At 43.8% G+C, this 14,726-nt stretch overlaps 1 long non-coding RNA gene across 1 annotated transcript in view; it reads right to left on the bottom strand.

Moving 5' to 3' along the window:
• The window catches only part of LOC143820577 (uncharacterized), a 336,387-nt gene that overhangs the window by 34,665 nt on the left and 286,996 nt on the right, over positions 1 to 14,726 (bottom strand). The gene's annotated exons all lie outside the window — the stretch shown is intronic.

Here is a 14,726-nt window from a genome sequence, read left to right as displayed (position 1 = left end):
CACACAATTCTAGGAGTGTTTGGATACACAAATCATATGAAAAAAAAACCCAATCGCATAATTCCCTCCTACTTTCAAGTGGATAACCGAGTTGAAGTAGCGCAACAAAATTTGAGTCAAGGGCACCTTCAGACCAACAAAGATTATTCAAGGCAGAAGCTTTTGTGTGCATTTATATTTATTTATTTATATACCGCCTTCCCCCGAAGGCATGCACACTTCCTCAGACAATGGACTGAGTACAGATAAAAGGAGAAAGTAAATTAACAGCAAATTAGTAAACAGCATCACAACATCCTAAATATGCAATATGGTAATTTCTTGCTAGAAAAGCAAATTAGTCCTTTGGGTCCAATTGTTGTTCACAAAAATATTGGGGGAATAAAACTGTTAAGATTAGTGATTAATGGCAGACACTTTCCTGGGACCAGAGAGTTAGACTCTAAATTACTTTACATACTTAATTATATCACTCGAGTACCATTTCCCACCCTTACCTGCTGGGATAGAACTGCGGAACTAGCAGGCCCATGTGATTCATGTTGTCAGGGGCATATAGGAAGGAACTCCATTCTGGAATTAAGACCAAAGCCAGTCTGAGGGACAAAACCCAAGGCAATAAGCCAGTTTGGTGTAGTGGCTAGGAGTGCGGATTTCTAATCTGGCATGCCAGGTTCGATTCTGCACTCCCCCACATGCAACCAGCTGGGTGACCTTGGGCTCGCCACGGCACTGATAAAGCTGTTCTGACCGAGCAGGAATATCAGGGCTCTCTCAGCCTCACCCACTCCACAGGGTGTCGTCGTCTTCTTCCTTGTCTTCTTCTAAGTTTGGGTGAAGCAAATAAGGCTAGAAAATGGACAAAGCCCCTATTTCTATTGTTAAACTAAGGTCTAATGAAATTGGTATATTTCATACTCAGGAGCTAGGAGTTGGCCTAGCATGTCACTCCAAGAAGCCCCTATTTCTACATCTAAGCGCTCTCGGAGTGATATGCCAGGGCAACTCCTAGTTCCTGAATATGAAATATACCAATTTCATAAGACCTTAGTTCAGCGGTTCTCAACCTGGGGGTTGGGACCCGTTTGGGGGTCGAACAACCCTTTCACAGAGGTTGTGGCAAGGCGAGCAACTTGGCTGGAGTAGATTGAGATAGAGCATTCGTCTGTCTGGAGCAGCAGAAAAGGGCAAGATCGCCATGGTGGGAAAAGAGGCAGAACTGAACTGAGAAACCCCGGAAGAAAAAAAAAACAATTTATATACAATCAAGAAAAATGGGTCTTCACGCCATTTGGTCCGTTTTTGGTTAATTTCTGTGAAAGAACACTTGCATAATTTTATGGTTGGGGGTCACCACAACATGAGGAACAGTATTAAAGGGTTGCGGCATTAGGAAGGTTGAGAACCACTGCCTTAGTTCAACAGTTTTTATTTTGTTTTATATTTCTCCTTGTCTGGTACCAGACATGTCCTGCGCCCTGTTCTACCAACCTAAACTTGATGCGCCCATCTCATCCTAATTTGGTGTAGTGGTTAGGAGTGCAGACTTCTAATCTGGCGAGCCGGGTTCGATTCTGCACTCCCCCACATGCAGCCAGCTGGGTGACCTTGGGCTCGCCACAGCACTGATAAAACTGTTCTGACCGAGCAGTGATATCAGGGCTCTCTCAGCCTCACCTCCCTCACAGAGTGTCTGTTGTGGGGAGAGGCAAGGGAAGGCGACTGTAAGCTGCTTTGAGAGAAAGAGTGGCATATAAGAACCAACTATATATAAGAACCTGAGCCTCCAGGGAGGGCTGTATAGAAGTATGATAAATAAATAAATAAATAAATAAATAAATAAATAAATAACTCTTCCTGTCCTTCTCCTTCTAATAGCATTGAAAAGAAAGTATCTCCAGAAATCCCAATGAATATTAATATTAATCCATATTTTTATTTTTCTAATAAGAAAAATTCAGTATCATAACCGCACGAGCTGTAATTGCAGTGCCAATGCGCTTCATGATGGCCCCCGAGAGAAAGGGGCACTTGCTTTAGCTCACTTGCAAGACAATAAGTGAAAATTGGCATCTAGTGTCTACCTTGTCGACCCAATCCACTACAGCTTGATAGCCCCAAATTATTTCAAAAGTGGAAATTATCAGCAGCTAGTCAAGTTCTAGGGGACTGTAAGCCATGCCTCTCATATGAACAATAGCATATTCAGGCACAAAACACTATCTTTCAGGGATGCAGTTACATTCAAACATTTCATTTCTTCTGTTCCTTGGTACAAATAAAATATCATGGAAGAGTCAACTTATCATTTCACGAACAAAATGGCATTTTATGCTGCAGGGAGGGGAAGAAAAGCAGAATATATCAGAGAATATCAGAGATAAATCTGAAAGCCGGGATTTTTTTTTTAATCTTTATCTCTTGCTAAAGTCCTGACTAGGAAAGAAGATAGATGCTGAAAGGATATCCGTGATTAGTCTCTTGACCTTTCCACTGCTTGCTTTCGTTGACTAGAGCTCACCACAGATAATAAGAACAAACCTTTATTTTATTAGATGACTGACAGCCCATTGAGAGTGTGAGAAAGAGAATCTTTTAGAACAGTAACCTGCCTTTAAAAAGCTGGATTTAGTAGGCTCAATACAGTGAAATTAATTCAGGCACTGTTGCAGCAAGCTCTGTAAACATCGAACACGTTTCCCGATAAACACTTTTATCAGTCAAATAGATTTATGTATACAGTAGCATTTGAAACACTGAGGTTTGCAGAGAATTATGAGTGGGGAAGACAAGGAATACTCAAATATTTGCTGTCCTTAAGAAACAGAGGAACGACTGGGTAGGCCGGCTTTTCAGTAATTTCCTGGATTTGTGTCCCAGGTTTTATGTCTTTCTTTTCTCATCTTCCTTATAAGAGATCATAATTTTTTTATTCCATGAAACTCCCTGGGGAAAATCAAAGTTGAAACTTGCCCTGGAGAAAACCAAAATCGTCAGCTCCCCGGATGACATTTGTCTCTTACTGAACCAAGCGCATGATGTGGCACAACAGGTCACTTTGTCACCAATTTTGAATGAGCTGTACAATCAAGGTCATAAGGATGGGTGAGCACTAAGTAGCTCATTATAATTTTTTGCAAGAGCACAAGGTTAGTCCTGGGGAGTTCTGTGAGGTTAATTAGATAGCACCTCTGAGTAGCATCACCATTGCCATCACCATGACTGCAGGACTCGGCAAGAAGTTCACATGACGACATCATGCTCTGTAAACAGTTATTAATTACTATGATCCTTGTTCTTGAGAATGCCGAGTCCTGCTAGGCAACATGGCTTGATTGTGCCACTTGCTGGATTACATGTATTTATGGAATTTATCGCCTGCCCTATCTTTGGGAACTCACGATGGGTTACGCTTTATAGCAGGGGTAGTCAAACTGCGGCCCTCCAGATGTCCATGGACTACAATTCCCAGGAGCCCCTGCCAGCATGCAGGGGCTCCTGGGAATTGGAGTCCATGGACATCTGGAGGGCCGCAGTTTGACTAACCCTGCTTTATAGTCTAATACAATCCCTGCCTAAAAGTTTGAATTAGTTCAAATTAATGCAATGGCATAAAACATTTACATTAAAATCTTACGCCTTGAAATCACAAATTAACACTAAATACAACATTTTTTTTAATCGACTGTAGCGTTGTCTACATGGGGTTGGGAGGGAGGGGATCATTCCACTAAAATAAATCGCAATGTCTCAGGTAGGTGGGGGTCGGGCAGAAAGGCTAGTGGAATTTGATGTTACTCAACCATAGGCCTGGTGAAGCACCTCTCTTGCAAAACCTGCAGAACTGTTGAAGGTCTTGCAGGGCTTTGATGTCTTCTGGCAGAGTATTCCACAAGGCTGGAGAAGGACCAAGAAGGCCTTGGCTCTGGTTGAAACCAGTTTAATCTCCTTAGGTCCAGGGATCCTAAGGTTTGAATAGCCACCATTAAAAGAGTTCAAGGAAAGGCCCTATTATAGTCTTAGGAATCTCTAGTTAATAACTTGGTGCTTCTCCCATCCATTGTAAATCTGGAAAGTGACGGAGGAATGACTAATACATTGGGAAAGTAAATCCATTTCAAATCATTCATCCCAACTGAAAAAGAAATGCTTTGAAACCTGTGTTGTTCAACATATTTATAAATGATTTGGGTGAGGGTATAGAAGGGATACTTATTACATTTGCAGATGATACTAAACTGGGAGGGGTTGCAAACACAACCAAAGACAGAATCAGAATACAGGATAATCTTGATAGGCTCGAGAAGTGGCCTAAACTGAATAAAATTAAGTTCAATGGGGACAAATGTAAAGTTCTGCATTTAGGTAGGAAAAACCAAATACAGCAATATAGGATGGGGGAGTAGCATGTGCGAAAAGGATCTAGGAGTCTTAGTAGACTATACATTGAACATGAGTCAACAGTGTGACTCGGTGGCTAAAAAGGTAAATGGGATTTTGGGCTGTATCAAACGGAGCATCGTGTCCAGATCGCAGGAGGTGATGGTACTGCTTTACTCTGCTCTTGTTCAGCCTCACTTGGAGTACTGTGTTTAGTTTTGGGCACCTCAGTTGAAGAGGGATGTACAAAAATTGGAGCATGTCCAGAGGAGGGTAACAAAGATGGTGAGGGGTTTGGAGACCAAGACATATGAGAAAAGGTAGGGGGAGCTTGGTCTGCTTATCCTGGAGAGGAGATGACAGAGAAGGGATTTGATAACCATCTTCAAGTATTTAAAAAGCTGCCATACAGAGGCTGGAGCAGAATTGTTCTCTCTTGCCCTGGAGGGACGGGCCAGAACCAATGGGATGAAATTAATTCAAAAGAAATTCCATCTAAACATCCGGAAGACGTTCCTGACAGAGCGTTTTCTTAGTGGAACAGGCGTCCTCAGGAGGTGGTGGGTTCTCCATCTTTGGAAATTTTTAAACAGAGGCTGGTTAGCCATCTGACGGAGAGGCTGATTCTGCAAAGGCTTAAGGGGGTGGCAGGTTACAGTGGATGAGCGAGAGGGTTGTGAGTGTCCTGCATAGTGCAGGGGGTTGGACTAGTTGACTGATGAGGTACCTTCCAACTCTATTATTCTATGAAAAACACCAGGACCCATGTTGCTCAAAACAATGGTAGAGAGTGGCTTGCAACAATGCGCAATAATGGCCCCCTATAAATCCATAAACTGGCTCTGGTGCTACTGGCTCCACAAACCCTTAAACCTGGGCTGACTGTCCAATCAACAGTAGCTAGAGTTCCCAACACTCTCTTCCTTCCCCTATCAGCTGCCATATACTGAGCATTCAGGACGCAAAAATGTTTTTAGTGTTTATTGGTCGACACTGTGTGGGATCTAGTGGGGCACCCGAACATTTTCTGATACAAAGAGAGAGTCTTGATGTTCATGCCTACTGGCTGGTCTACCATCAATTAAGACAGCTTTATGCTTCAAGGCCAGCTTTGGATGCAGAGGATAGGAATGAGCTGAGAGAAAGCAGTACTCAAGTAAGAGACCCCTCTTGATTCATTGTTTTGAGAAATCCGTCCATCTATGATCTGTCTGCTGACCTATTGCTCCCCACAGCAGTCCGAGTGGCAGAAGATCGTGGTGGTGGGGACCTCATACACTTATTAGTGCAAGGACAATATCATACACTATGGACACTTCATTGAAGGTCTTAGGCTCTAGATCAGCCTTTCTCAACTTTTTTTTACCACTGAGAAACCCCTGAATTATTATTCAGGCTTCGAGAAACCCCAGAAATGGTGTGATTGTGCAGAATGTGTTTGGGAAACGTAGCTGTGTACACATCCACTGGGGGGCCCTCCCCTTCCCACCCCTCCAGGCCCATCACTGGCCTTTTTGGGAGGGAGGGGCAGAAATGTTTAACCCAATAAATATCTAACATTAAAAAAAAATCTAAAAAATGAACTCCTACCAATTCGGGAAACCCTTGAAACCCGGGCTGATTATTCCAGCTAACAGTGAATCAACATGGCTGTGCTTCATTTTTTCAAAGAGGACTTGACCAGCAGGGTCCATTTTATGCCCGTGTCCTTAGGACATATACCTCTTTCCTAGCCTGCCCATTAAGTTACACAGCTTGCAGTCCTATTTCCATGGACTAACGATGCACTCAACGCGACATCATGCTTCAAAACCTCTTTATGCTACATCACACATCGGAAAGCATGCACCCCCATGCATGAGAGAAGTTCCATTAATAGGTTACAGAAAGCCACCGCTTTGGAAAACATCAGAGTGCACCCATTAAAAAAAAAAATCAAATCCTCCAATTTTTTTTTTTTAAATCAAGTCCTCCGTTGTGGTTATGCTGAGCGCCAGAGACAACCTCTTCATGCTGAGCCTAGCCACAAAGGGGTGGTGAGCTTTGTGGCTGATGCTGGCTGCTGGCAATTTGTATGAGCAAATGAAATATTCCCCGCACATAGGCATAATCAAAACAGGCCCAATTAAGCGCAGTACTCCAGATTCCACCTCATTAATTGCTGTTCCTAAAATATAACAGATGTGATTGCTGCGGGCCATGAGTTAAAGACAAATTTTTCAGCTAAGCACTTACAATGCAACCTCCAAGTTACATGAAGATTTAATTATGACTTTCATTTCCATGACTTCCCACGAAAGCTCATTTTTCACTTAATAGCAGTAGTGCTCAACCGCAACCTTTCGCAAAGAGTTCAGTGTTGCATGCTGTAGCAAGGAAGCGATCAGAGCTTTCGCTGACACACTCGACCCCATTACTAGAAGAGAGGTGCATGTCGTGGGAATTTACAGCATTTCTTTTTCCTACAGTGAGAGCAGCCAGTTTGCCATCGCTTCCCCTAATGCCTTCACTGACCAAGGAAAAAAATCAGCTTCTCTCTTGCTTGGAGGACCAATACACAGAATTTTGGGCTTAACATCCCAGAACTGAATCCCTGTTTGGGACCTATTCCACACAGGGTGCATTTCATAGAATCATAGAATTGGAAGGAACCTCCAGGCTCATCTAGTTCAATCCCCTGCAGAATTAAGGACACTCACAACTATCTGCCCACCCACAGTGACCCCGATTCCATGCCCAGATGATCTCCCCCCCCCATTGTATTACCTTGTGAGTAAACCACAAACAAAAATATCTATCCTTTTCTAGGAGCTTTTTTGGGGAGGGAGGGCAGGATTTTCCAGGAGATCTGCAGTATAGAACATGCAAAGAAATAAAACATTTACCTATTGCCAACTTTTGCCTTTGGCCTTAACTCACTCCCAAGCCCTCTGGATGCAAAGGCAACAGTTTGAAGAGAGCCACTGTGGAGTTGTGATTAAGGGCAGCAGACTCTAATCTGGGTTTGATTCCCTGCTCCTCCACATGAAGTCTGCTGGGTGGCTTTGGGCCAGCTGCAGTTCTTTAACCTCTCTCTCAACTCCACCTCACAAGGTGTTTGCTGTGGGGAGAAGGGAAGGCAACTACAGGCTGCTTTGAGGCTACTTAAAGTACAGGAAAGAGAGCTATAAAAACCTACTTTTCTTCTAGAAACTGAAAAGCAATGTCTTGTGCTCCTAAATCTGCTGTAAAGCTTCCCTAAAGCATGCTACTAAAATAAGCAGACAGCCATAATTGTTGTACTTTTGGAGACATCCTTTTGTTGTTGTACTTTTGGAGACATCCTTTCTTCTTTGTAATTGGGGAATGAGGTATAAAATTGCAAGGGTGCAGAGGAGAGCAATGAGGATGATCCAGGGCCTGGGGGCCAAACCCTGTGAGCAAAGGCTGAGGGACTTGGAAACGCTCAGCCTCGAGAAGAGGAGGTTGAGAGTGGACATGATTGCTCTCTTTAAATACTTGAAAGGTTGGAGGAGGGCAGGGAATGAATCATAGAGTTGGAAGAGGCCATACAGGCCATCTAGTCCAACCCCCTGCTCAACGCAGGATCAGCCCAAAGCATCCTAAAGCATCCAAGAAAAGTGTGTATCCAACCTTTGCTTGAAGACTGCCAGTGAGGGGGAGCTCACCACCTCCTTAGGCAGCCTATTCCACTGCTGAACTACTCTGACGTTGAAATTTCCCCCCTGATATCTAGCCTATATCATTGTACTTGAAGTTTAAACCCATTACTGCGTGTCCTCTCCTCTGCAGCCAACGGAAACAACATCTTGCCCTCCTCCAAGTGACAACCTTTCAAATACTTAAAGAGGACTATCATGTCCCCTCTCAACCTCCTTTTCTCCAGGCTGAACATTCCCATGTCCCTCAACCTATCTTCATAGGGCTTGGTTCCTATTGGCAGCAGAGGACAGGACCCAGAGTAACTAGCTAACTAACTGCGTGTAGAACAGTATCAGCTAGATATCGAGAGAGGGGATTCACAGAGTAGTTCTACAGTAGAACAGCCTACCTAAGGAGGTAGAGAGCTCCCCCTCACTGGCAGTCTTCAACCAGCGGCTGGACAAATACTTATCCTGGATGCTTCAGGCTGATCCTGCATGGAGCAGGGGGTTGGACTAGATGGCATGTATGGCCCCTTCTAACTCTGTGATTCTATGATAAATCAATGTAGACTGGATTTCCAATCCCTTTACCATTTGCTTAAGAGGAAGGAAGCACTAGATCAGGAGATTTTTCATACAGTAAAGATGCTGGGAGTTTGGTCTTGATTGGGTCCTGAGTCCCTCCAAAGAAATAGAGCTGCAGAGTAACAGGGCATTTTAAAAGTATGCAGTTATTAGTTATCGTTGTGGATGTGGCACAGATCCAGACTCACAGTGCTTTGAGGTTTAAAAGAGTGAATCTTTACTGAAAGATTTTAAAATATATATCATAGATTTAGATTCAGAGTACCTTTATTGGCATAAAATTGCAAAGCATAAAATGAAAATTTCAAACAGTTCCAGATGTAAAATCCATCGTAAAAAGATTTTCATTTAAAATTGTTTGCAAAAACTTTCCTACTTGTATAACAGTTGTTGAGTCCCTCACATTTAGTATCATTTTAATCCAGTGTTTCTTACTAACACAGCTGAATTTCAATTTCTTCAGATAATTAGCTAAACGGTGACACTACACCCATGTAAACAGTATCTCTCCTGATGAGGGATCTTCAAAAATCTACCTCAGGTGACATTTGAGGGAAAGATGTTTAAGCGAGCTACTAGAAATGCTCTTCTTAACTGGTGTGTCTCCAAAATTTGGCGATACACGGGCATGGATTTGTATGTTAAGGGAATATCCCAGAAGCAGGTAGAACATACGCTGTTATTAAAGGAGCCCAGAATCTGGGTATCCTGATCTTCTAGTCCCTGTGATATTAGTTTTAGTATAGTCCTTTTGTCTTGCATGCTAAGGGTTGAGATGTCCAGACCCATAATTTGAAGTTTCTTTGACATTTTGCTTAGCCAGTTGAGAGAATAAGGGTCACTCAAAAGGTTAATTAACAAACTATCTGTTTGAGCATGGAAATGAATTTTTAACCAGTATTTAAAGGACTGAAACTAAGCCCGGGCTTCTAGACTCTGTTGGCCAAGTTCTGCAACAAGTATATGATTAGCCACACAGTTTGGGACTCCTAGTAGATTTCTGAAAAAGAAAGATTGCATGTTCTCTAGTTAAAATATATGTATGTATGTATGCATGCATGCATGCATACATACATATATATAATCTGCTTCAGTCTCCCTACTGAACCACAGCACAAAAGCTTATAGAATAGTTACAAAAACAGCACATTTCAAGCCTCTTTGGCTAAGCTGCAAACAGACTACATCTCACAAATCAGCAGAAAGTTAAGCCTAACAGCATCACTTCCTTGTTTCAGCAAAGCACACACTGATCTGCTCTTCCTGAACAAGCAGGAAGTGGACGGGAGCCCACTTTAAACAAAGGAATCCCCAGGGTACATGCTGGTCGCTTCCCAGTGTTCATGGGTGCAATTACCAGCACTGACTACTCGGCAGCAGTAGTGAGCACAGAGGTGCAACTTAGCTGCTTAAACAGCTTAACAACGGCCCTTTAAGGCTGACTTCAAATTATTTGCTGATTGCAATTTCAGAAAAAGGGAATCTTCTGCTCTTATCTGATTCACTGTTCGCTAGTTGTTTGCTCTATGAAAAGCCCAGACTAAGTCCAAGCACCCTTTTTCACATTCACATGGGAGATGCTTCCTGTTGCTGCATTATTAGAGGAAGGACTCCCATGCAACAAGCTATGACAACACGGAAGCTTAAGCCTTGGAACTGAGCACAGCCCGGAAAGTGAGCGTTTATTTATTTTATTTATTTATTTGTGGGATTTGTATACTGCCACTCCCAGTAACTGCCTTGTGGCGGTTCACAACGATGTCATAAAAACAATATCCAACATAAAAATTATACAACCCCATAAATAAAAAACTAACAATCCCCCCAACAACAAATAAGATGGCAGTACATAATAAAACTGCATAATGAGCCATTGGAAGCATCCAAGTTGACAATACAGATGTTAATAAATAAAAAATAATAACAGGGGGCCATCCGGCGACAGCTTACGGCACTGTCTAAAAACCACGCACCGGAGCCTGGGGGCCACGAGGGGGGAGGGATCCGATCGTGGAGGGGACTCAACAGGGTACACCAGCGAGAACCACAGATTTCAACTTCATGTGCACACAGAGGCCAGGAATGTGCAAGCATAGCTCCATCTGAAGACTTGGAATAGTACCCATAAGCTGTTAAATGTGGAAGGCAGGAGCGAGAGGGGCAAAATCCTGTCCCTCCGTCCGATCCCAATGGCTGATCAGAACTACTGCAAGTACTTAACTGGAGCTATTAGTGGACTGGGGGGAGACCATGCACACAGCATCCATCTGTATGCACACATCATCACTCAGCTCGGGATATGCATCTGAAAGCCAGCTTCTGTCTGCAGATGGCTACATAAGGGGGAAAGTGTAGAGAATTAGGCCATGAGTGCTGGAGCTTCGGATGGAATTAAACCTAAACTCAAGCTCTCAAGTTTTCTGTGCAGTTTCCCCAACAGGGCAAAGGGAGCGGGGGGAAGCAGCATGCATGCTCACGACAGCACATGTTTATTATCAAAGGACAACAACCCATTCACAGTGCAGACAAAGGACCACAGCTGTACACACAAAGGACGCACCGGGCATCTCATAAAGCCTTTCCTGATGTGTTTATCCTTGACTGGGCGAGCTAAGGTACCTTTGCCAAAACAACAGATCCAAATCATCATTGTCCTCAAACCAAACATGCGGCGCACAGCAAGTTTTCCTCGGAAGAAGCCCTCACTTCCGAAAACTCGCCTTCTTTGTGCCATTTTTTTCCCTTTGTGCCATGTTCTTTTGCAACCACCTTTTTATTTCCCCCCCCTCCCTTCCTTCCCCAAAAGATTCATCAAAAGAATGAGTGCATCTGTGTTTTGAATTGTAACGAATAAATGCCTTTTTCTGTTTGGGAAAATAGAGAATGGAGATAAATAATGAAGCATGCTAGTGATTAGCCTCTAATGTCTTTATTTATGGAGCCTCCGCATACATACGCTCCGGCTTAATAGCACCACTCCAATATTTATGAAGTGCCTGTTCTCCAAATATATAAATTTTGGTAATTATGATGAGAATCATTCCTTATTTATCTACTCCTGACTTTTAATCAATAGGAATTCCATTTGTTCATTAATAATGGGGGGGGGGGGAAATCTACTTGGTACCCCTTTTGATGAATGTGGCCTTATTGTCCCATCATTTCCATGAGTCATTTCCTTGGTGACGAACTGCGGCTTGCTGTCACAGTTCTGTGACATAAAATGGCACCACTGAACGTACAGATAAAGATTGAAAAGATGCAGTGATACCAGCGGGCCTTCCTTGCTCTTAGAGGCCTAACGCAGTGGTCCCCAACCCCCGGTCCGGGGACCGGGACCGGTCCGAGGATCAGTCGGTACCGGGCCTCGGCTCCTCCTTGTCCTCCCCGGCTGCTGCCTCGGGGGCTGCCCTGACACTCTGCCGCCGGCTCATCTTTGGTGCTCTCCAGTGACCACCGTGGCTGAGGCTCCCCCTCAGTTTGGCACTGCATAGCTGCTGCTGGCAGCACCCCCCAGCGGGCAGCGGGAAGTCAGGGGCACCAGCAGGGAAACAATTGGAACAGGGGCTCAGGCGGCAGCGATGTCCCTTGGTAAAAGACTACCCCCCCCCGGGCCTCAGTAAAATTGTCAAGCATTGACCGGTCCCCGGTGATAAAAAGGTGGGGGACCACTGGCCTAACGGACCTTAAGCCAATGGATTTTGTATATTGACCACAAGGACAGCCAATGGAGGCTTAGCAAGACGTGGACTTGCAATATTTCTCTCTTTTTTTGTTCCTACACTGGAATCCAGCTTGAGTACTGGGAAGGGGGAGGTATATCTCTTTTTAATGAGTCATAATTAATGCTTCAAGGCGAATTACCCCCTTTTCTCCTTGACAGCGTAAGCAAGATCACAGGAAGATAATTTTACCTCAGCAACAACAAAGTCTTCACCCATATTAAGTCAGCTGCTTCAGCAGAGAGCCTTCTAGATGACAACAGAAAGTACAGTGTTGGCATTTTCTACTAAACGAAAATCTCACTAATAGATCTATCCAGCTGTGACAAAGCTGCCTAGAGCAGTTCAAGTTTGTCAAAACTGGACAGAGGAATGGCTCACTAAATACATTTACCCTTAACTGCTGATTACCACAAAGTTTAAGCACGGGGAAGGTCAACACCCATGCAGGGTAAAGCCCTGGAGAGCAGGTATCGACATAATTTTTTTTTCTTTTTCTTTTAAAATAACTTACGTAATAACCTCTGTTGCATGATAAAGGTCATCAGAAAACTTCAGCCAGTGCCAAATAATGGTCACAGCACTCTTGCACCAATACCTAATCTTCTATCTAAAATAAGACTTTATTTATAAAATAAGCAAGATGCCATTAAAAGGACTACAACAATGCTTTGAAGTAATCCTCACAATGGCGAGGGGCTTTATGTGTGTGTTCAGTTTAAAGCCATCCCCACAGGGTTTGCTCATAAATATTTCTTACAGCTCCCATAAACCCAGTTTTCTTGCGGACATTGTTTATGTAGCATTTTATACATATGCAAGAAGTTACGATGCTTATTGTTGGCATAGAATCCTGGATGGTGGGTCACTGTTTTTACACCATTCCAAGAAATTAAAAGGATCTCAACTATTATTTTGACACTTCGTCAAACAGGTTTAATCATTTAAACTGCATTCATTTTCTCTGACACTCAGTCTGACACTCAGACCTAATTCATACCTTATGGAGTACTTGTTTGGGCTTGGATTCTCCACCTTGCGTTGTGGCTTCTCTTCACTTCCAGTATGTGTGGTACCGAATCTGGCTTGTGACCAAGAGAAAGAGCTTCAGCCATTTAAACCCTGCTTTCTGCTCCCCATGAAAAGCTATGGGGATCTCAAAGTAGATTTTAAATGGCTCCGAATTATTTAAATTGAACAGCTGAATGGCAGGGAGCTCCCAGGTCTCAACTGTTTCTCATGAAGAGCAGAATGCAGGGGAAAACCCTTGTATCCTGCTCTTCATGAAAGCTCTACTACACCCCTCATAGAAACTTGCTCGAGGTCCCTTGGCACCAGAGAGATTAAACTGGCCTTTTAAGTCCTGGCTCCAACCTGGTGGAATGCTCTTCAACTGAGATCAGAGTCCTGCAGGACATTAAATAATACTGCAGGGCCTGCAAAACAGAGTTGCTCCACCAAGCCTATGGTTGAGGCCTAGGCCCAACACCGACCATATCTGGTCTCCCTACTCAAATCACTTAACAACTTGATTAGAACAAAAACTTGTACCGAAATCAGAATTTGTGTCTTCCTTCTCCTATCAGAGAGAATGGCAATGACTTGATATGGCCTCCAAATTAAACTACGTGGATAGATTTTAATATGTACTGATATGAAGTTATGTATTTTATTGTATGTTGTGAGCCACCCTGAGCCTTTGGGGAAGGGTGACATGCAAATCTCAATATAAATTCTTCTGCGTTCCCTCTGTTGCCGTGGCTGCCATCGGAGGCTAGGCGAAGGCAGGTCTGTGTGCACAGGAAGAGTCGGGCCTAGATGGCTTGGCTCCTCCTTGTGCTACTGTGGCTGGGGAAGGACCAGATCAGCCCCATCCAGCTCCATGGTGTTGCACAGCGCCGCAGGGTCAACTGGGGTTCTCTTTTGCAGAAGGAGGGATCGCACTCTCCCACAATCCCGCCTTCCTATAAAATGAAAAACTCCACAGCCTTTCCTGAGAAACGGGAGAGGCTTCCTCTTGTGACTGAGCTCTTCTAGAGGTGGGGCAGAAGGCATGGCAAATGGCTCTGCTTTCTCTTTGGTACGTCAGTCCCAGAACCACTGTGGATTGGGGTTCTTGCTTTGAAAGTGACTTCACAGCTCAGCTGGATTTGGCCATTGAAGTGCATCTCCCACTTGATAGGGCAGAAGCCAGGGTTGCACCGCAAGTGCTGTGGACTTCACCAACATTTCATACAGGATCTACTGAAAATTTGATTGCCCCCCTTTGTCAAAGCTTATGTGAAAACAACACGGCTAGGATGATATCTGTTCAAGCTTGCTTTGTTGTGGGATGAAAGGAGATCTTGGTGTCAGAATGCAGCATCTCACAAACACTATTCTGTACCAGCTATTC

This window comes from Paroedura picta, chromosome 1 (genome assembly GCF_049243985.1).
Source record: "Paroedura picta isolate Pp20150507F chromosome 1, Ppicta_v3.0, whole genome shotgun sequence".
Taxonomy (NCBI): Eukaryota; Metazoa; Chordata; class Lepidosauria; order Squamata; family Gekkonidae; genus Paroedura; species Paroedura picta.
This window is presented reverse-complemented; position numbering and strand designations above follow the sequence as displayed.